Source organism: Canis aureus, chromosome 33 (assembly GCF_053574225.1).
Source record: "Canis aureus isolate CA01 chromosome 33, VMU_Caureus_v.1.0, whole genome shotgun sequence".
Lineage (NCBI taxonomy): Eukaryota > Metazoa > Chordata > Mammalia > Carnivora > Canidae > Canis > Canis aureus.
The window spans coordinates 10,698,497-10,720,501 of NC_135643.1; the positions used below are offsets into that span (position 1 = coordinate 10,698,497).

Sequence of the window (22,005 nt, forward strand, 5' to 3'; positions counted from 1 at the left end):
AATAAGTAGTGGAAAAAAGGGATCATAAATATTAACTATGGCCCTGTGAACAGTTACAAAAACAAGGACTGCAGTAGTTTTGCATATTTTCTCGTTTGTTGTATATATGCATTTATTTGTAAATATTAACTATTTTTTCCTTTCATTATTATTTCATATATAAGCTTTTGGAGGTTCACTTTACAATTTAGTTTTTAAGTAATAGAGTATCAGTAAAATTGTGACTGAATTTGAGAAACAATATAGTAATATAGCCTGTGTTAAAGTATAATTTTTTAAGTATAATTTTTAAAAAATATTTTATTGATTTATTCACGAGAAAGAGAGAGGCAGAGACACAGGCAGAGGGAGAAGCAGACTCCATGCAGGGAGCCTGACGTGGGACTGGATCCTGGGTCTCCAGGATCAGGCCCTGGACTGAAGTCGGCGCTAAACCACCAAGCCACCCGGGCTGCCCTTAAGTATAATTTTTTAAAGATGTTTTATTTTTAAGTAATCTCTACATCCAATACAGGGCTAAAACTTGTAACCTCAAGATCGAGTCACATGCTCCATCAACTGAGCCAGCTAGGGGCCCCTAAAGTATAACTTTTAATTATTATTGTTTAATCTGTGATAAAATATGCATAACAAAGTTTATCATTTTAATTATTTGTAACTGTACAGTCCAGTGGTATTAACTACATATATATTGTTGTGCAACCATCATGATTATCTTTCTCCAGAACTTTTTCATCTTTTCAAACTGACACTCTGTACCCATTAAATAATAACTCCCCATGTTCTCCCACCAGGCCTTGGCAAGCAGGATTCTATTTTGTATTTCTATGAATTTGACTACTCTAGGACTGGCTTATTCAAGATACAAGTTTTTTGAAAGCTAAAATCATAAATATCATGCAAATATAAAATGAATATGTCAGAGGTTTAATTTATCTCATTAATTAGTGAAGAAACTAGTAAGATGTTACAACTAGATCAAAGGAGATTCCAAACAGCAGCCACACGTATATAGAATGTAAGATGTGCTAGAACGAATTTACAAAAATTTGCAACTGATGATTTCACTAACACAATTAATTTCCATTTCTCTGGGCTAAGTCTGCATTATTACTAGTTTTCTACCAGTCATAAAATAGTAAAATATCCCTCCCCAAAAATGAAAGAAAAAAGCAATTTGGTAGTGTGCTCAAGGCAGTATATTCAAGAACTATAAACAAGGAACATGGATGAATAAGGCCAAAATAACACTGAGTAGGGCAAAAAAAAAAAAAAAAGGGAGAGAACTATTATCAGTTTATTATTTGTCAGCTCCAAAGCCAGATAGAGCTGGACTCTGTGAACCAATTCTTATTTTCCAGCTGGTACAATGTTGGGCCTTACAGCAGAGGGCACTGGAGGGACACTACAAGACAGAGCAGAGAGGTGGCTTCCCTTCCTATATCTTCCAGTTTCTGTGATGTCTCCTGTGAAGACCCAGTGGTAGATATCACCACCACCCTAAATGGATGGCTTCCAGTTGACCATCCCTGGCCCGCAGGCTGTGCCCTAGCTCTGGGCTGCTGTGGGCTGCTGTGGGCCTCCACTGAACTTGTCTGTCATGGAGAAGGCTACAGCCTTATTCTCTCCAAGGAGGTCTGGACTCAACTTCACCTTGGGGGTAGGGTCTGTTCCAAGCGGGTGGGTGAATATTCTCCCTCAAGCTTAGAGGTAGTACTGTTGCTTATGTTGGTTATTCTGTAGAGTTATCTTTTACCTCTACCTTTAACCACCTTTTATTAGTTCTTAACTGTTACATTAAATATTCCCTGCTAAATTATGGGTGTGGTTTCTGTCTCCAGACTGATACAAACATGACTTTATTTTCCTCCAATTCATTTCTTAAACTTGTCATGTCTGTATTATTATCTTAATGATTATATATTAGCACATTCTCCTGGCCCTTTTTATATTCTCCCAAAGCATCCATCATATTAATAACAACTGGGATTTTAGTTCTGCATTGTAATGGATATATTTTTTCTTTCTCTCTTCTTTGGTTCTACTTGCTTCTTTTTTAAGGCTACAGCAAACTACCTAAATATATGATACAATTACTTCTGATATCTCTTAAAACACATCAGGATTTCTAATTTTTCTTCTCATTTTTGTACTTCCCCAAAAACGTTTTCAATGTGAGTCTTTCTGTGGCAGATTTTCTGAGAACTTGTATACTTGAGGCTGAATATCACTTTTCTTATGCCTTTATATTTGAAAGACAATTTGGTTGAATACAAGATTCTAGGCTCCGGCAGCTTGGGTGGCTCAGCGGTTTAGCACCGCCTTCAGCCCAGGGCGTGATCCTGGAGGCCTGGGATCCGGTCCCAGTCCCACTTTGGGCTCCCTGCGTGGAGCCTGATTCTCCCTCTGCCTGTGTCTCTGCCTCTCTCTCTCTGTGTGTCTCTCATGAATAAATAAATAAAATAAAATAAAAAAGATTCTAGGCTCAGTTTTTTTTTCATTATAACATAACTACTCCTTTATCTTCCTATAGCCAGTAGGCTGCTGAAAAGTCTAACATCAATATGATTCCTATTCCTTTGTAGATTGTATGTTCTCTCTTTCTAGAAAGTTTCAGACCTTTTCTTTATCTCTAGTATTCTTTCACTATAACTTGTCTGGGTCTGATTTTTTCTTATGTCTTCTCTTGGATACTTTATGATCTGAAATCATTCATTTTTCATTAGTTATGAGGAATTTTTTTTCTTTTTTTTAAATTTTTTATTTATTTTTGATAGTCACACACACAGAGAGAGAGAGAGAGAGAGAGAGAGAGAGGCAGAGACACAGGCAGAGGGAGAAGCAGGCTCCATGCACCGGGAGCCCGACATGGGATTTGATCCCAGGTCTCCAGGATCGTGCCCTGGGCCAAAGGCAGGCGCCAAACTGCTGTGCCACCCAGGGATCCCCAGTTATGAGGAATTTATTATTTCTTCAAATATATCCTCCTCTTCTTTATTCTTTTAAATTTTGTCTTTTGAAACTCCTCTTACAAAGATGCTGACACTATTACTTCTATTCTCCATATTTCTTTGCTATGTTTTATTCATTATCATTTCCTGCTACCTTTTCCATTTGTTTGATGTGAGTTTCTAGAAGAAAGATCAGCAAACCATAGTCTATGGGCTAAATCCGGCCTTGTCACCTGGTTTCGTAAATAAAGTTTTATTGGAATAGTTACACTCATTCATTTATGTATGATTTATGGCTGCTCTTGTGCTACAGTGGAAGATTTGAGTAGTTGCTATAGAGACCATGCGACCCACAAAGTTTAAATATTTAAAATATTTGCCATCTGGCCCTTTACAGAAAAAGTTTGCCAATCCCTACTCTCTAGGATAGGAAAAATTTTCTTCTTTCTATTCTGAGGGCCTAGAATGTATCTTGCCCAGATTTATTGACTGAATGAATAAATAAGCTTTGAAGGACAAATATCAATAGGTAGAACTGAGAGAGCTATTATCTCAAAAGATGAAAAGAGGGATGCCTGGGTGGCTCAGCAGCTGAGCATCTGCCTTTGGCCTAGGGCGTGATCCCAGGGTCCTGGGACGGAGTCCCACATCGGGCTCCCCATGGGGAGCTTGCTTCTCCCTCTGCCTATGTCTCTGCCTCTCTCTGTGTCTCTCATGAATAAATAAATAAAATCTAAACAAAACAAAACAAAAGATGAAAAGAGAGCATTCTAGCTAAAGGGAAAGGAGACAGTATAGGCAAAGAAGTGCTTGGGTGGCTTAGCTTGTTAAACAACGAACTCTTGATTTCAGCTCAGGTCCTCATCTCAGGGTTATGAGTTCAAGTCTCACGCTGGGCTCTATTGCTGGGCATAGAGCCTTCTTAAAAGCATAAGTAAATTTGTTAAAAGAAAAGAAGAGAAACCTTATAAGCAAAGATATAAAAGCGAAAATTAAGGGTAGATTTCCAGGAGAGTGAAATATTTAACAAAGTGAAGCTGGAAAGACTAAGAACTCTTTAGGGAAGTCTGGGGTCTAGAATGGGGAGTCAGTGCTTCACTCTCTTTGCAATTGCCAGATATGTCACATGACCAGAGATACACTTTAGGAGGACCCATCTGGCAGCATTGTGAAGAACACACTAAAGAGAGAAGACAGAGGAGGGATGGAGAACAGTTCAGAGGCTACTGGAACAGTGAAATACAAAGGAGTTAACTCAGTGTGGGGATGGAAGCTCAGAGAGACAATGCAGCTTGACAGTCATTGCACTTGGTCTACATCCCAGCTCCACAGTATCCTAACTGTGGGATCCTAAGCAAGTTGTTCAGTCTTTCTGAATTTCAGTCTCTTTGTCTGTAAAACATGATGATTCAGTGAGGATCCAATTAGGAAAATAACACTCATGCCGGGTAATTCAATAGAATTTAATAAGGGAAGACAGTCTTACAGACAAAAGAGCTGAAAGACCAGACAGGGGATTAAGCAACTGCAGGAAGCAATGGACTCTTCCAAGCCTGGAACTAAGTGAAGATAGTGCTACCGGAGCCCAGGAGACAGAGCTGTCAATCAGGACCTGTGGGAGCTAGAGGTAGGGAGGAGGTGCAGCCACTGGGTCAGAGCCATGCCCAAAGCAGAAAGAGAAGAGAAACATTCTGGAGTCTCCTCTCTCTCTTCCTTTCCTCCAGTCTCCTCCCAGTAACATCCATTGGCCAAACCTAGACAGAAGTCAGATTCCCAGCAAAGAAACCTGGGAAGGTGATTTGCAAGAATCAACCCCTTGTGATTCACTACTGAATAGAGGAAGAGCAGGGACTGAATTTGAGGCAAACAAGCAACTGACCAGCACACATGGATATATAATGGGGGGTTACTGTGAATAGCTCAGTTGAGACTACACACTGGGCCACCACAATCAGTGCCTGGTCAGGGACTATTTTGGCTTTCTTTCTTTCTTTCTTTCTTTCTTTCTTTCTTTCTTTCTTTCTTTCTTTCTTTCTAGATTTTATATTTTTATTCATGAGAGACACACAAAGAGAGGCACAGTACACAGGCAGAGGGAGAAGCAGGCTCCCTGTGGGGATCCTGATATGGGACTCTATCCTAGGACCCCAGGATCATGCCCTGAGCCAAAGGCAGATGCTCAGCCCCTGAGCCACTGATGCGCCCCTTTCTTACCCCTCTGTCCTCATCTTTTCTAATTTTCCTCTTAATTTTGGACATATTGAAGTATTTCTAGCTTTTAAACTTCACTGTGAACTCTTGTTACTTTGTGACTTGTGCATATTTAGCTCCCTTTGCCCACACAGCATTGTGCCCTTTCCCAATGACTCACATTTCTCCAAATCCCTCTTTCTCTTTGTTATTATCCTAGTTCTGCCTCTGGCTGGATGTCTTCCCTGAGTCCCTCAATGTTTGTTAGATGCCCCTATCTATGCTCTGATAGCATTCTATGCATATCTCCCTCATAGCACCGGGGCAGACGTCTGACAATGATTTTATCTCTTTTAGTTTTCTACTGCTGCATAGCAAATTACCACAAACCTAGCAGTAAAAAACAACACACATTGGGGACACCTGGGTGGCTGGGTGGCTGAGCATCTGCCTTTGGCTCAGATCATGATCCCGGGGGCCTGGGATCTAGTGCTGCATCAGCTCCCTGCAGGGAGCCTGATTCTCCCTCTGCCTGTGTCTCTGCCTCTGTGTGTCTCTCATAAATGAATAAAATCTTAAAAAAAAAAAAAAACCCACAACACACATTTATTACTTTATAGTTTCTGTAACTAAGAGGGCAACATGCCCTCTGCACAGGATCTTACCAGGCTGGATTCAAGGTGTTGGCCAGCTGTATCCCTGTCTACAGGCTTGATCAAGGAAAGTGCCACTTCCAAGTTTCCTTGGCAGAATTCATTTACTGCAGCTGTATGACTAAGGTTCCTATTTTATTGCCAGCTGGTGGCCAAAGACCACTCGAAGTTCCCCAAAGATACTTTCAGGATCTTGTTGTATGGCCTGCTCTCCAACATGGAGAGCTTCTGCTCTAGCTTCAAATATCTTTGTCTTCCATCTCCTCAGGCCCCTAGATCCCCTTTTAAAAAAAGAGCTCACCTGATTAGGTTGGACTCACCTGCATTCAAGGAGAGAAAAATTAAATAGCAAATACACACCAAGACTGGTAATCTTCGAGGCCGTTTAGATTTCTGCCTTCCGTACTCTCTTGCTAGATGTGAACTGGTCAAAGACAAGGCTAGTCTCTTATTTGTCATTATATCCCAGAATTGAACAGAATTAGTACCTGACCTCTAATAGCTATTCAGTGAAAGAATGAATACAACAAAAAAAGGAAGGGAACTTGTAGCAGAGGGGGATATTTATTTATTTTTTTAAAAAATTTTTATTTATTTATTCATGATAAACACAGAGAGAGAGAGAGAGACAGGCAGAGGGAGAAGCAGGCTCCATGCAGGGAGCCCCATGTGGGACTCCATCCCGAGACTCCAGGATCACGTCCTGGGCCAAAGGGAGGCGCTAAATCGCTGAGCCACCCAGGGATCTCAGAGGGGGATATTTAAATGCAAAGTTAAATATGACTTGGTAGGTAATGAACATTCAAACCGGAATCCTGGGTCTATCATAGTATCATTTTAAAAAGTTGAAAATCAGGGATCCCTGGGTGGCGCAGTGGTTTAGCGCCTGCCTTTGGCCCAGGGCGCGATCCTGGAGACCCGGGATCGAATCCCACGTCGGGCTCCCGGTGCATGGAGCCTGCTTCTCCCTCTGCCTGTGTCTCTCTGCCTCTCTCTCTCTCTCTCTGTATGACTATCATAAATAAATAAAAATTAAAAAAAAAAAAAAAGAAAATCAAATAGGAAGAATTGGGGGATCCCAGGGTGGCTCAGCAGTTTAGCGCCTGCCTTTGGCCCAGGGCGTGATCCTGGAGTCCCGGGTTCGAGTCCCACGTTGGGCTCCCGGCATGGAGCCTGCTTCTCCCTCCTCCTGTGTCTCTGCCTCTCTCTCAATCTCTGTGTCTATCATGAATAAATAAATAAATAAATCTTTAAAAAAAATAGGAAGAATTGGATTGCCTGGGTTGTGGAAGAATGGGTGGATAGAAATAGTATGTTATTTCATACTTCCTATACTGAGTTTGTTTTGCCTATGGTACAACCATATGGAAATTTCCTGACTATCATAAATTAAAAAAAAAAGATTTTATTTATTTATTCATGAGAGACACACAGATAGAGGCAGAGACACAGGCAAAGGGAGAAGCAGGCTCCATGCAGGGAGCCCCACGTGAGACTCGATCCAAGGTCTCCAGGATCACGCCCTGGGCTGAAGGTGGCACTAAACTGCTGAGCCCACCTGGGCTGCCCTTATTCCTTCTTTATACATTGACTAGATAAATCCACATGTTTTCAAGAGAATTAAAGTTTTGTGTGTGAAATGTCTGATAAATTGTAGAAATCCAGTTAAATCCCTGCATTTTTTTTAGAAAAAAATCTAGATATTGTGCTCACATTCTTTTGCTCCAGATTCATTGGGATTTTTCAAATTACTATTATAAATATGAAATCCATTTAACAATATTACTACGTGACTAAAAAAAACCAATATTACTACATGACTAAAAAACATTCATAATCCCCACTGGGATTGGGAAGTAGTATGTAGTAGCAATGAGTAAAAACTCATTGAAACTCAGGTTGTACTTGTGAAAAAACATAATGTCAGGTTACTTGGGACCTAAATATTTCATGATATTTTGCTAAATATTCATGATAAGATAAAGATAGTTATTTTAATTATTTTAATATTAATAATATTGCACCTAGTTCTTTTTAGAGCAAAAGACAGCAGGTTTATATTTGCATATCTGCCTCCCAGGTTGAGAGGTAAAGCTCAGAATTTCTGTGTCTGCCTACAATCTCTGCTGAGCTCGAAGCACACTTTCTTACGTGGCCCCGGGGACTATGACTGCAGCCTTACTGTCTCCTATTCATTTTCATAAGACAGTCCCAGTAGTCTGTCCAAAATGCACCTTGATTAAATATCCTACCCACTGCACTTAGGATGAAAGGAAAACTCTAGTTGCTGTGTAGGGCACTTTACCAACAGTTTCCTATTGACTTTTCCTGTCTTATATCTTATCACTGTCCCTCGTGATCTTTGCCCCAAGGTCCTACTATGCCCCTCTTTGTGTTCTTTTTGGGAACTGGCTCTTCCGCCACTTTTCTTTACCTGGTTAATGCTAAATCTTCCACCTCCCTCCTCACCATCACCTCCTCATCTACACACCTCCCAACTCCAGGTTGCTTGTTTTCTTTTACAAGTGTATACTCAGCTTTCAGTCTGGTTGGGATTTATTTACACTTTAAAGAAATTATCCCTTTGAAACATACATGCAGTAATTTTGGAGTAGTATAATTTAAACTGCTGGTCTTGCTGACTGCAGAGTTTAGAAATATTTCAGGCTGGCCAAGCAAACAGCCGTCTGTGTTGTGATACAGGCACATTTCCCACCAGTCCCCATCTTAACATTATGTTCCTGCTCCTTTGTACCATGCAGGTGCTCTGAGAATACAGCCTATGAATTTCTGTGAGTCCCAGGCGGTTCACCTGTTTGTCTTTAAATTTTAAGTAAAATCATGGCTGAAAATTGTCAGGTAGCATCCCAGGAGTCCTTCCATGAAGAGGTTGTTTTAAAAATACCCTTTAAAAAAGGAAAAGGAAAAAAAAATAAATAAAAATTTAAAAAAAAAGGAAAAGGGCGAGTGGGGGTGGGGATCCCTGGGTGGCTCAGCGGTTTAGTGGTGCCTTTGGTCCAGGGCATGATCCTAGAGTCCCAGGAAAACAAAACAAAAAAAAAACAAAAAAAAGAAAAGGAACCAGAAGAAGGTGTAGCTAATAAGTCTAAATATCTGCATCTCTATTACTTTTCTTTTGTTTATGTCATAATTCTTTTCTTTTTTTAGATTTTATTTATTTATTCATGAGAGACACAGAAAGAGAGAGGCAGAAACACAAGCAGAGGCAGAAGCAGGCTCCATGCAGGGAGCCTGATGCAGGACCTGATCCCGGGTCCCCAGGATCACACCCTGGGCTGAAAGCGCTAAATCACTCAGCCGTCTGGCCTGCCCTATTTATGTCATAATTCTTAAAAATTTAGATATGGTATAATACTATTTTTTTTTTAAGCCTGCTTAGGGGCACCTGAGTGTCTCAGTTGGTTAAGTATCTGACTCTTGATTTCGGCTCAGGTCATGATCTCAAGGTTGTGAGATCCAGCCCTGTGTCAGGGTCTGTGCTGGGGGTGGAGCCTGCCTAAGATTGTCTCTCTCTCAGGGTGCCTGGGTGGCTCAGCAGTTGAGTGTCTGTCTGCTTTTGGCTCAGGGAATGCCTTTGGCTCTCATGAATAAATTAAAAAAAAAAAAATTCTGTCTCTCTCCCTCTCTCCCCCTCCCTCATCCTCCCTGTAGTAATCTCTACACCAATATAGGGCTTGAACTCAGGACCTCAAGAGAAAGAGTCACATGCTTTTCTGACCGAGCCAGTCAGGTGCCTCAGAAAGGCAACTTTCTTTTTTTTTTTTTTTTTAAGATTTTATTTACTTATTCATGAGAGAGAGAGAGAGAGAGAGGCAGAGACACAGGCAGAGGGAGATGCAGGCTCCACGCAGGGAGCTGGATGTGGGACTCGAGGCTGTGCCTCCAGGAACAGGCCCTGGGCCGAAGGCGGCGCTAAACGGCTGAGCCACCCAGGCTGCCCGAGATAAGTGTTTTTAAATAACCTACCATCTTTCCGGAAATTAATCAATAGAAGTATGCATTGGAATTGGTTATTTACTTGTTTGTTTCTGCTAGGCACTGGAACCTTTGTTATTGATATGATAGGACACTGCCTTAGGAATATACTCATAAATGGAATGGACTACTCTCTGAAGCAAAATTACATTATCTTTTACAAAAAAAATTCTTTGCAAAATTACATCTTTCAGCTCCAAAAGCAGAAAAATAAAATTATCAAACTTTCACTGTCAGCCTTATTTACTAAGCTAACCACAGTTTGAAGGTATTAGGAAGTAGTATGGGGTGGTAAAAAGGAACATGATAAAGGAAAAAAGTTTTAGATAGAGTGGTAAAGACCTTTAGATTATAACATATTGTTATGCGCAATATATTACAATAAAATGTAAGTTCCATAACAAAAAGGTTAAAATATTTGTTATGATTAGAGTAGATACCAATGTCTATTAGAAACTTTTAAGAACTACACAAACACCCGTCTGTCAGAGGTGATTCCTGCTCAGAGATGACCTCCAAAGCTTTCATCTAGAGGCATACCAAATTTCATCAGGGACACTTTCTTTTTTTTTTTAAACATTTTTTTTTTTTATTTTTATTTATTTATGATAGTCACAGAGAGAGAGAGAGAGAGAGAGGCAGAGACATAGGCAGAGGGAGAAGCAGGCTCCATGCACCGGGAGCCCGACGTGGGATTGGATCCCGGGTCTCCAGGATCGCGCCCTGGGCCAAAGGCAGGCGCCAAACCGCTGCGCCACCCAGGGATCCCCATCAGGGACACTTTCACCATTTTAGCTGTTAAGGTAAACCACATCGATATCATCACGGGCGCCCAGGGAGTAGAAAGAAGAGTTAGATTTTGGAAAACAATCCCTGGGAAATTAAGTAACCAAAGGTTCAATTTGGAAATGCAAATATCTATTGATTAGGTTTTCAGTCAACACCTTCATGTACACAATGAAGGAGTAAAGAGGGACAAAGCAATAGCAACAAGGAGGAGGAGGAGGGGGAGGGAGAGAAATACAGAGGGCATGAGGGGGTTCTTTTCATACATTATATTAATTCACACTTAATTTATATTACACTTGAAATGCAATCTTCTTCACCCAAATACTTTAACCTACTTTAAACCATTACCATACCACAGACCCGCTGAGCCACTCAGTGTCATCTTTCGGCATCTGTTTCAGTGAGGAAGGTGAGAAGGCCCAACGACGACTTTTGATGCTTTCTGTGTGGTCCTAGATGGAGTCGGGTAGCGTCTTGACTAGACCTCGGCTTTCGCCTCTCCTTTGGTTCTGCTTGCCAGCGCCCCTAGCCCCACGAGGACTTTCTGGCGTTGAGCTGGTGCAACGCAAAGAACCCAGAGGCTGGATTCAGGAGATGTTTCCCATGCCACTTTGTCGCTTGCGACCCTGGGCACCACGCTTAATTTTTGGCTCGTCGGTTTCATTATTTGGGGAACGGCAATAATGATGTATCTGTTTTATAAGGTTGTGAAGAGTCGGACCTGTGGGTGAAAAGCCCTTTAAAAACTGGAAAACACTCTCCAGATGTGAGTCGTTATCTCCTTTGAAGGACACAATCTGTTTCAGTTGTATAGGAAATTGCAGAAAGAAGGCTCCTCGACACTTAGGACTTGACCCTGAGCTGAATCTCTGTAAAACGGAAGGGTGCTTGCGCCCCACATCAGCCGGGGGCAGGGTCACCCACGCTGCCGGGGCGGTCGCTGCAGTATCCGTCCGCGGCGGCCGCTCCCCCTCGATCCTCCCACAGGTTTCCCGAGGAGGGCGGCGAGGTTCCTAGCTGCTTGGGTGGTGCCAGCCAGAGGGCGTGGGCTGGGCGGATCCGCGTGGGCTGCAGGGCTGCAGGGCGGGGCGGGGCCGCGGGGCTGCGGGGCGGGGCTGCGGGGCGGGGCTGCGGGGCGGGGCTGCAGGGCGGGGCTGCAGGGCGGGGCGGGGCTGCGGAGCTGCGGGGCGGGGCTGCGGGGCTGCGGGGCGGGGCTGCGGGGCTGCGGGGCGGGGCTGCGGGGCTGCCGGGCAGGGCTGCAGGGCGGGGCTGCGGGGCGGGGCGGGGCTGCGGGGCGGGGCGGGGCTGCGGGGCTGCCGGGCTGGGCTGCAGGGCGGGGCGGGGCTGCGGGGCGGATCGGGTCTGCGGGGCGGGTCTGCGGGGCGGGGCTGCGGGACTGCCGGGCTGGGCTGCAGGGCGGGGCGGGGCTGCGGGGCGGGGCTGCGGGGCTGCGGGGCGGGGCTGCAGGGCCGGGCTGCGGGGCGGTGAGGCGGCGGGGCTGCGGGGCGGGGCTGCAGGGCGGGGCTGCGGGGCTGCGGGGCGGGGCGGGGCGGGGCTGCAGGGCGGGGCTGCGGGGCTGCGGAGCTGCGGGGCGGGGCTGCAGGGCGGGGCGGGTCTGCAGGGCGGGTCGGCGGGTCTGCGGGGCGGGGCTGCGGGGCTGCGGAGCTGCGGGGCGGGGCTGCAGGGCGGGGCGGGGCTGCGGGGCTGCCGGGCAGGGCTGCAGGGCGGGGCTGCGGGGCGGGGCGGGGCTGCAGGGCGGGGCGGGGCTGCGGGGCGGGGCGGGGCTGCGGGGCTGCCGGGCTGGGCTGCAGAGCGGGGCGGGGCTGCGGGGCTGCGGGGCGGGTCGGGTCTGCGGGTCGGGTCTGCGGGGCGGGTCTGCGGGACTGCCGGGCTGGGCTGCAGGGCGGGGCGGGGCTGCGGGGCGGGGCTGCGGGGCTGCGGGGCGGGGCTGCAGGGCGGGGCTGCGGGGCTGCGGGGCGGGGCGGGTCTGCAGGGCGGGGCTGCGGGGCTGCGGAGCTGCGGGGCGGGGCTGCAGGGCGGGGCTGCGGGGCTGCGGAGCTGCGGGGCGGGGCTGCAGGGCGGGGCGGGTCTGCAGGGCGGGGCTGCGGGGCTGCGGGGAGGGTCTGCAGGGCGGGGCTGCGGGGCTGCGGGGCGGGCCTACGGGGCGGGGCGGGCTCTCCAGAGGAGGGCGTGGCCTCGCCTCCCGGGCGTCCCGGCGCAGCCCGCGCGCGGAGCTTGCGAGCCAGCGAGCGGACTGGCGCGCGTCCCCTGCGCCCTCGGCCGCCGCCTGCGCGCGTCGCGGGCGCAGCTGCGTTTTGGGCCCCGCGGGCGGCGAGCCCAGGCCGGTGCGAGCCGCCTCGGGATCCCGGGAGCACGCGTTCGCCTGCGCTCTCCGCGCCCGCGCCCCTTCCCCACCGCAACAGGTCCGGGGAAGGCGGAGGTGGCGAGGGCGCACGACTCGAGACTGGAGGAGCCAGGGGCAGGAAGGTGAGCGGAGCCCCGTGCGCCCCGGGCCGGGGTCAGCCTCGCTGGGAGCGCCGCAGCCGCCGGCTGCTGGGACGCCCAGCCCTCCCCGCCTTGCTGCCTGCTTCCCAGCACCGCTGACTCAAGTAGCTGGCGTTCCCACTTTTCCGGTGGGAACCTTCGGGGGGGAACGGGGAAAGAGACGCGGAGCTCGCGTCGCCCTTATTTGCAAATCCCAGGCAGATAGAGCCTAGAAAAACTGGGGGAGGAGCGGTGGGAACCACAGGAAGAGCCCAGACCCATTTTCTTTCCCCACTCCCCCAAATCAGACATCTGCTGGTGCGCCCCGCGTTTTGCGGAAGGATGTTGGGTTTTGGAACCTGGCGTCGGGATTGCGTAATACAAGTGTCCCAGAAGTTTCTCGGGGAGTAAACCAGGGGCTTTTCTCTCTTCCAACCCGCGTCCTCCAGTCCTCGTCATTGTCACCCCTCCCCCTTGCGTCTAGCTGAGCTAATTTGGTGGTTCCAACCCAGTCTAATTGCGATTGGGAGGGAGGCTCGTGGCGGTGGTCCGCAGCCTCGAGGGAGGGAGGGGAAAGTTGGAGGCACCTCCTGAGACTTGCCCCTGGGGCGCCGGGGGACGGCCTCTGCAGAACGTGGAACTGGTGAATTTCTCATAGTTTTTTCCGCCGGTGTCTGGTCCTCCTGTGACTGCTGCTTTCGACCCCTCCGACGTTGCAAGCGCAGGGTCATCGAATTAAAAAGGAGCTAGAGAGTTGTGTGAGTCGTAGCTACCTCAGCGTAACGGTAGTTATATTAATGAATCTGCCAGGGACCTTCGGGCGTCTTGATAGTTGCTCACTAGGTTGGTCTTCCAGGAGTTTCTACGCTCACTTACTCCCCATTATTGTCATGCAAATTGTCCCTGGAAGGCCTTTGGCTTTGGAGGTGGAGAGGTGTCCGCATCTTCCGGGAGCTAGTCTGTTGCGGGGGGCGGGGAGGGGGGTGCGGGGGGTGCGAGAGGCGCTTGCACAGCATGTTTTGCTGTTTTTTAAAGTGTGGGATGGGGCAGTTTTAACCCAGTGGGTGCACGCTGAGAGCTGTGAGTGGGGGGTGACCTATCATCAAGGAACCCGACAGATTTAAAACCTTAAAGGCGAAACCATGATTAAGGCGAAGACTTAGTGTGTTCCCTGGGACGGTTGCAAAGTGGAAAAAAAGCTCAAAAATTAAGACACAGAAACATCAGGCGAGGGAGAGGCCTGAGCAGTGTGGGGGATTTTGCTTGTGAAAGATTATTTCAGAGCAAAGACATGCAGAGTTCGTGGAAGGTAGGCAAAGGTGGGATATTTCTGGAGCTACGTGTGTCAGACTCCGGGTGGAGATAGAAGGCACGGAAAAGAAAAAAAGGCCTTTGGACTGTGAGTTCAGTTCTGCTCAGAGGCTTGAGAATACCTAGGCATGGCCCTGTTTCAGTGTTTACTTCCTCTGTCTAATGTATTTCCTTAGCTTGCCTTTCATCTTCAGTGGAAAGTATTCCTTGAGTGGATAATCTGGAAATAAATTCGCAGGAGAGTTGAAAATTCTGGATGATTCCGGTGCTTTAATTTAAAGGTGTTGTCTCTTTCTTGCCAATGTCAGAAAATACTGTTTTTGAAGATAAATATGCAGAAAAGGAATGTAGAATATTAAAGAATGACCCAAGAGAATGGAGACTAGGAGAGAAAGCAAGAGAATAACTCATAATACTAGTTGTGTAAAACTAGAGAAACCAATTTGAGTTTAGCTAAATAGAGAGAGAACCACAGAAGGGACTCGAGATCTTTAAGACAAAGAGGTATTGAAGGGTGGGACACAAGGCTTTGAAAAAAATGAGTTTAGGTGCACTTAGTGGCTTAGTCAGTGGTGTCCAACTCTTGATGTCACCTCAGGTCTCGATCTCAGGGTTCTGAGATCAAGCCCCTCGTTGGGCTCCCTGCTGGCTCTGGAGCCTACTTAAAGAAAAGGAGTTTAAATTTTGGGGGCTTCTCCTCTTTTTCTTAAATTTTTCTAAATATAACATACAGGGATGATGAGATTGGGGGTGTAGGACTTGTTAGTGTGAATGAACTTTATGCTTTCCACCTGCGGAAAGAAAATGAACTGTTATTTATCAGAGTTAATATGTTTTATTCATTCGTTGTAGTGGCTTTGACATTTGTGATTTGCTTAATTCTTCAACTTTGTAAAAATACAATTTTGAAGAATCACAGTGTGTTAAATTAGAATACAAAAATCAGAGACTGTGAATTTATGGTCAGAAAAGCCCAGTGATTTTAAACATTGCTTTCTCTTGCAAAATGCGGAGTATGCATGCATTTTTTGCCACCAGAAGTCACTGTTTCACTGTGGGGTTATAAAACTAACTACTTTGAGGTAGTTAAGACTACATCAAAACTGGCTGTCTCTGTCTCTCCTATTTCCTATCTGGTTTGAATTTTGAAGGAGTGCATTGAGCTAACAGTTACTGCTTTATTAACTAAGATTCTCAGTTGGATTTTGGATTAAATTTGGTTTTCATTTTTAAAAAAATTATTTATTTTTGCAAGAGGGGAGAGAGAAAGGAAGCAGATTCCCCACTGAGCAGGGAGCCCAATGCTGGGCTGGATCATAACCCCAGCAGAAGGCAGATGCCCAACCAGCTGAGCCACCCAGGTACTGTTGGATTAAATTTGGAAGAGTACTCTTCAATTAAGTTACATAATGAGTTGCATGTTTGAATGTCCATAATTCACTGTAGCTATGTGATTGTTCAGTTGGAGTTATAGTGCCTTGAGTTACTAGATGGGTAAAAAAATTAAGTTTAGAAAAGGCAAACTTGTTTTCAATATCGCTTTCCTTTCTTTCCAATTAAAAAAAAAAATCATTTTAGAGAGTGTGTGTGCGCACAAGCAGGAGGGGCAGAGGAAGAGGGAGAGAGAATCTCAAGTGGATTATGTGCTCAGTCTGGAGCTGGGTGCAATGCTTGATTCCATAACCCTGAGATCACAACCTGAGCTGAAGTTGGTCACTTAATCAACTGCATCACCCAGGCGCCCCTCAATATTTTTAAGAAGCAAGTGAAAGGAGTTTCATACTCAACTGTAATTTGTGTTTTCATCAAACAAATTTCCATAGTCATTTATGAAGTTAATTGGCTGTTACAAATTTTAAGGTGGACTTATGCATTCACTTTTTAAAAGGTAGGGCCAATTTATGATAAATATTTTGATCGTTATAAGATGCAGGGAACAATGTACCTTGCAGGTGTCTCTGAAAGTATGAAACATAGTTGGGATAGTGTCCTTACTATTAAAGCCTTGCACTGAAAGCTGACCTTCAACTTGAATTTATTTGCCAACTTAGATATGTCTGTTGAAGCTGAAAGCTTGTGAAGTTCCCGATTTCAAGAACTTTAGATTATTAACTAATTTTTCAGGACACTGAGAAAGTATGTTGGAGAGAGTAAATTAAGGAACTGCATTCACATAAATACACAAAGTTTTGTAAATTATATTTTCCTCATTATAAATTCTGTTCCCAAACAATACTTAATCGGCTGAAATTTTCTAGCTGTCTTTCTCTTTTTTATACACAGTAGTGGTTTATTTAATATTTGCTGACTTGAATCTCAGATTTCATTAAAAGAGACTGCATAAACCCTGTAATCCATTTATTAAAAGTCTACCACAGTGCAGAAGTAAATGTGAAATATGTAGTTCTTTGTAGGTACGCATCCTTTATTCCTGACTATTGATGTATGTACAACAGATTATTGTAGACTTGAATCTTTGAGGTTCTAAGGCTATGGGGTTGCTAATAGGAGTTTCTGTTTTATGCCTTAGGATAGAACTCCTTCAGTAGTGTTCTCCAGAGGAAGAAAATCAGCTGATTTTCTTAAATTAGCTGGCCCATTTTAAACATGACTAAGGATTTCTTGTTAGAGTGACTTTTTCTTATTAAAAGGCTGAAATTATTGTGATAAGTGGAGCCCAGAGGAGTCAATTACATCACTGATATAATACCTCATATTCATTCCTTATACCTCATAAGTACTGGCATAAAGTAAGCCAGGCAGTACTTTAAGCTTTGCAGAGACTGTGATAATGCCATGATCAAGAAAAAGAAAGAGCTCATGCAGGTGGACTTAATATTCATGTAGCATAAAAGCCATTTGAAAGCAACAGCTTTCAAATAATGTATCATTTAAGCCTAATTGCAGCTCTAAAGTTGGAGTTCATTTTCCATTTTAAAATCAGGAAATTGAGTTGAAGAAGTTAAATGACTTGACTCTGTGACTCAAAGCCTGGTGCCCTTTCCACTATGGTACACTGAGTTGGCTTTGTTGATATGTGGTTTCCTGTTTTTCAAGAATTACAGCTTGACTCTAAAATATAAATAGTGTTTCTCCTTGGCTAAGTAATTCTTTCTGATCATTATGGGAATAAAAAAGCAGGTATTTTCATTTAGCATTCTGGATATATTATTTGTGACTCCAAAGGAAAATATTATGTAGGCCTACAAAAAGGGCATGTGATGTTTATTTGTACCATATAAAGATCCTTACCTTCTAAAAGAATTATATACAAGGGCTTATGAACCATCTCCCTTAGTATTTGAAATCTGTTCAAGTTATGAAAGGTCAGTCACATTCCTATGTGAATCAGAATATACCCATATCATTTCCTTCAATCTTATAGATTCAGTGAATATATGCAGTATAGCAGTGGTTTTCAAACTTATTGTCAGAATCTTATGGAAGACTTGTTAAAACACGTCTACCCTGCCCACACACCCAGATTTTTGATTCAGTAGGTCTGGGGTAATGCCCAATAATTTGCAATTATAACATGTTCACAGGTGATGTTGATGGTGCTAGTTCTGGAACTACACTATGAGAACTACTGCCATTTAGCAGAGAATTTAAAAATTTTAAAGCATGGTTATCGAGCCAGACAGCTTGGGCTTAAATCTTGCATTTGTCGCCTACTAGCTATCACACCTTAGCAAATTACTTAACTTTTTGTCAAAAACTGAAGGCTCTGAGATTTACCCTACTTTCAAGCTAACAAGTTAACCTGCCACAGTTTCATGAGCTCTTGGGAATGACTTTATTACTCATAATAATAGCTATTGCCAGAGTATCAACATTTTCTTACACTGGTTCCTTAAGCCCCAGTTTCCAAAGCGAGATGTCGAGAGAGTCATGACACCTGAGAAAAAAATGAGTTGCATTACAGGAAAGGAATCCTGGGCTTACGGAATCCTAAACTTTTATAATGGGCGGTAAGTATGCCTGCCCTTTGCTCCAGAGAGGGAGACATTATTTTGTTTATACTGCACCGTAAACATGTTGCCCTGTGCTGTAGGAGACACAATCTCTATTTTCCAAGGCTGTTCTCTATACGAACATCTTTGAAGACTGTCTAGAACAAATGCAGTTGGTGCCTCTGCTTGTACCATACGCAGAAATGCCATGGACCGATGGAGAACTGGCTTCTATCACTTTTCCATTCCCTTACAACATGGGGTTAATAAGACTTATTCTTGGGCAGCCTGGGTGGCTCAGCAGTTTAGCGAAGCCTTCAGCCCAGGGCAACACCTTCAGCCCAGGGCATGATCCTGGAGACCCAGGATGGAGTCCCATGTTGGGCTCCCTGCATTGCATCGAGCCTGCTTCTCCCTCTGCCTGTGTCTCCTGTGTCTCTCCCTCTCCCTCTCTGTGTTTCTCATGAATAAATCTTTAAAAAGAAAAAAAAAGACTTACTCTTTTTTTATTTTATTCATTCATGAGAGACAGAGAGGCAGGATCCATACAGGGAACCTGATGTGGGACTTGATCCCAGGACTCCAGGATCACACCCTGGGCCGAATGCAGGTGCTAAACTGCTGAGCCAGCCACCCAGGGATCCTCATTCTTTTTTTTTTTTTTTTAAGATTTTATTATTTATTTATTCATGAGATACAGAGAGAGAGAGAGAGAGAGAGAGAGAGAGGCGCAGAGACACAGGAGACACAGGCAGAGGGAGAAGCAGGCTCCATGCAGGGAGCCCGACGTGGGACTCAATTCCAGGTCTCCAGGATCAGGCCCTGGACTGAAGGTGGTGCTAAACCGCTGAGCCCCCCGGCCTTCCCTGGGACCCTCCTCATTCTTAATAAGATCTTCCTTACTGGGTAATTGAGCAGATTAAAGATACTAAAATTTGTCAGGTACTTGGAGCAGAACAATATATGCTACATAAATAGTTCTTGTTATTACTCCTGAAGGAAAATGTGTGTGTGTTTAATGGTATTACTTTATAAGATGAATAAAGCAATTATTGAGTATCCCTAACTTTGAGTTTGTTCCAAGGAACTTCTTTAATGAGTCTAAATTTTAAAATGGGATAATGCGTTATTTTACCAGCCCATGGGGAATGAAACTTTTACTACCAATATTCATGTATTCTTTCATGTTTCTCTGCCTCATTATGATTATATAGAACATGTGACTAATTCTGGGGGTCCCTGGCCAGCTCAGTCCAATGAGCACCTGACTCTTGAAGAGTATGCAACTCTTGATTTCAGGGTCATGAGTTTGTGCCCCATGTTAGGTGTAGAGATTACTTAAAAAAAAACAAACAAACAACATAAATTTTTATTTTTAAAATTTTTTTAAAGATTATTTATTTATTTGAGAGAGAGGTAGCATGAAGTGGGGGGAGGAGCAGAGGGAAAAGAGAAGTAGACTCCTTGCTGAGCAGGGAGCTTGATGTGGGTCTTGATCCTAGGACCTCAAGATCATGACCTGAGCCAAAGGCAGACCCTTAGCCAACCAAGCCACCCAGGAGCCCCCTGTAAACTTTAAACAACAGTAACAACAACAAAAAGTCATGTGATTAATTCTGTACAGTGGGCTCTCTGTGGGAGTAACATGCATTTCTGAGCTAAAGCATTTAAGTGGCTCTTGTGAGGCCCTCCAGCTCTCTTTTACTATGGCAGACCCTGAAGCTCCGTTTTGAGATAGTGGAGATTCCAACAGTTTGGGTTTCTCAACGTGGAGAAAAGCTCGTTGCCTTCTTTCCTACCCTAACACACCAATATACAGTGGATATAAAGAGTATGAAATAAACCTTTGTTCTGACAGGACACTGAGATTTTGAGGTTAATTTGCCACTGCAGAATAACCTGGACTAAACTCACTATATTCCAGTGTCTGTATATAAATATAATACCTGTGAGAAACTTGACTATTACTTTAAAATATAGGCTCTGGGTGTATATATATGTGGAGCTAGACTAGGAGCTTTCATTCTGTCGAGACAATATGAGCAGTTAAAACTTATTTATTTTACATGAAGTAATTTCAGATGGTAAGTGCTATGAAAAATAAGTTTGGTCAGCACTGTTATTTTCCTACCCAATGCCCATTCCCATTTTTGTTGTTGTTAAAAGAACCTTAATTGTGTGTGGGACTACATTGTACCTAGCCTTAGGTGATAGATCATGCTTGTTCTTAGCCAGTGCTGATAACTTGTATCCTAATTTACCTGCCTCCCCTACAGTAACTTTAGGAGACCATGGGACCTAGCTGTGATTTTTGATAGACAAAGTCTTAGGGAAGGATTTTCCTTTCCTGACAAAAGGAGAAAGATGTGGCTGGCATCTTTCTGCCTTAAATGTAGGTAAGATAGCTGGTAACAGCAGTAACCTTTTTGTACCACGAGATGACAGGCATAAAGACAATATGCTAAAGGGGCACCTGGGTGGCTCAGTTGGTTAATCATCTGCCAGCTCAGGTCATGATCCCAGGGTCTGGGATCGAGCCCTGTATCAGGCTATTTCTATTTTGCAGTGTAGCCAGCCTCATCAAAGCCCGGACTTACCCATTTGAATTTTGCACTGACTATATTATCTAGGTATCTGGTTGGCCTGTGGCTGCACTTCATGATAAAGTGGATTTGAACTACCTGGTGGCTCTTCATAAAATGCAGATTTTCCTCTTGTACTGTGATGTCTGATGCAAAGCAATTTGCTAGTTTAGTGACTAAACATAGTCTGGTGTATGTGGTCTTTCTCATCTTCTAGTATCTTTCAAGATGAATCCTAAGAACTTGGACATTCACAATAAAGGAATTTTCCTTTAAAAAAAAAAAAAAAAAGCAGTGAGGAGCCTGCTTCTCCCTCTCCCTCCCCTCCTCACTCGTGTTTTCTCATATCCCTCTCTCAAATACATAAATAAAATGTTAAAAAAAAAAAAAAAGATAACAAGCTGAATACAGCAGAGTAGAGCCAGAGTTCTTGATGGCCTCATTGAACAGCTTAAACTATACCATCTTCTTCTGAACTTGCTATGAAAGTATAAACTTATATTAATTAAGCAGTTGTGGGGCCCCTGGGTGGCTCGGCGGTTTAGCGCCTGCCTTCGGCCCAGGGCATGATCCTAGAGTTCCAGGATCAAGTCCCACATTGGGCTCCCTGCATGGAGCCTGCTTCTCCCTCTGCCTGTGTCTCTGCCTCTCTCTCTCTGTGTCTCTCATGAATAAATAAATAAAATCTTAAAAAAAAAAAAAGCCGTTATTGCAGCTAGACACATTCCTAAGCCATATAGAGCATAATGGAATTGAGAGTGCATTGGTTGGAGGATGTGGCTGAAGGCCCAACTGTTCTACATTAGCTACTGTAACCAGGGAAGGCCTCTTTGAGAATGATCATTGAACAGAGGTCCAAATGATGAGAGGGAGCCAACAAGATATGAAATGTATACTTGAGTTTGGGGTACCACCAGAGCCGCCCCTTGAACAAAGATTTTGAAATGAAGAAACAGTTGGGGAAATCGTGTTCCGTTATGGATTTCTAAGCTGTGGGTACCGTATTCATTGGAGAGCTAAAGGAACTGTGAGTGATCAGATCGGTTTGGGGCCTTGGGAGATTATGATCTGCTTGGGGCAGAGTTCGGGAGAATGC

General features: G+C 44.6%; 1 protein-coding gene across 2 annotated transcripts in view; it reads left to right on the forward strand.

Moving 5' to 3' along the window:
- The first annotated feature begins 12,891 nt into the window (after nucleotides 1-12,891).
- AFF1 (ALF transcription elongation factor 1) overlaps nucleotides 12,892-22,005 on the forward strand; it is a 202,457-nt gene continuing 193,343 nt past the window's right edge. Inside the window, exon 1 of one of the 2 annotated variants that reach the window (XM_077882800.1) lies at nucleotides 12,892-13,066. The gene's annotated coding sequence lies outside the window, so the exon portion shown is untranslated. The remainder of the gene's footprint in view (nucleotides 13,067-22,005) is intronic. The other variant, XM_077882798.1, reaches the window with a different exon arrangement.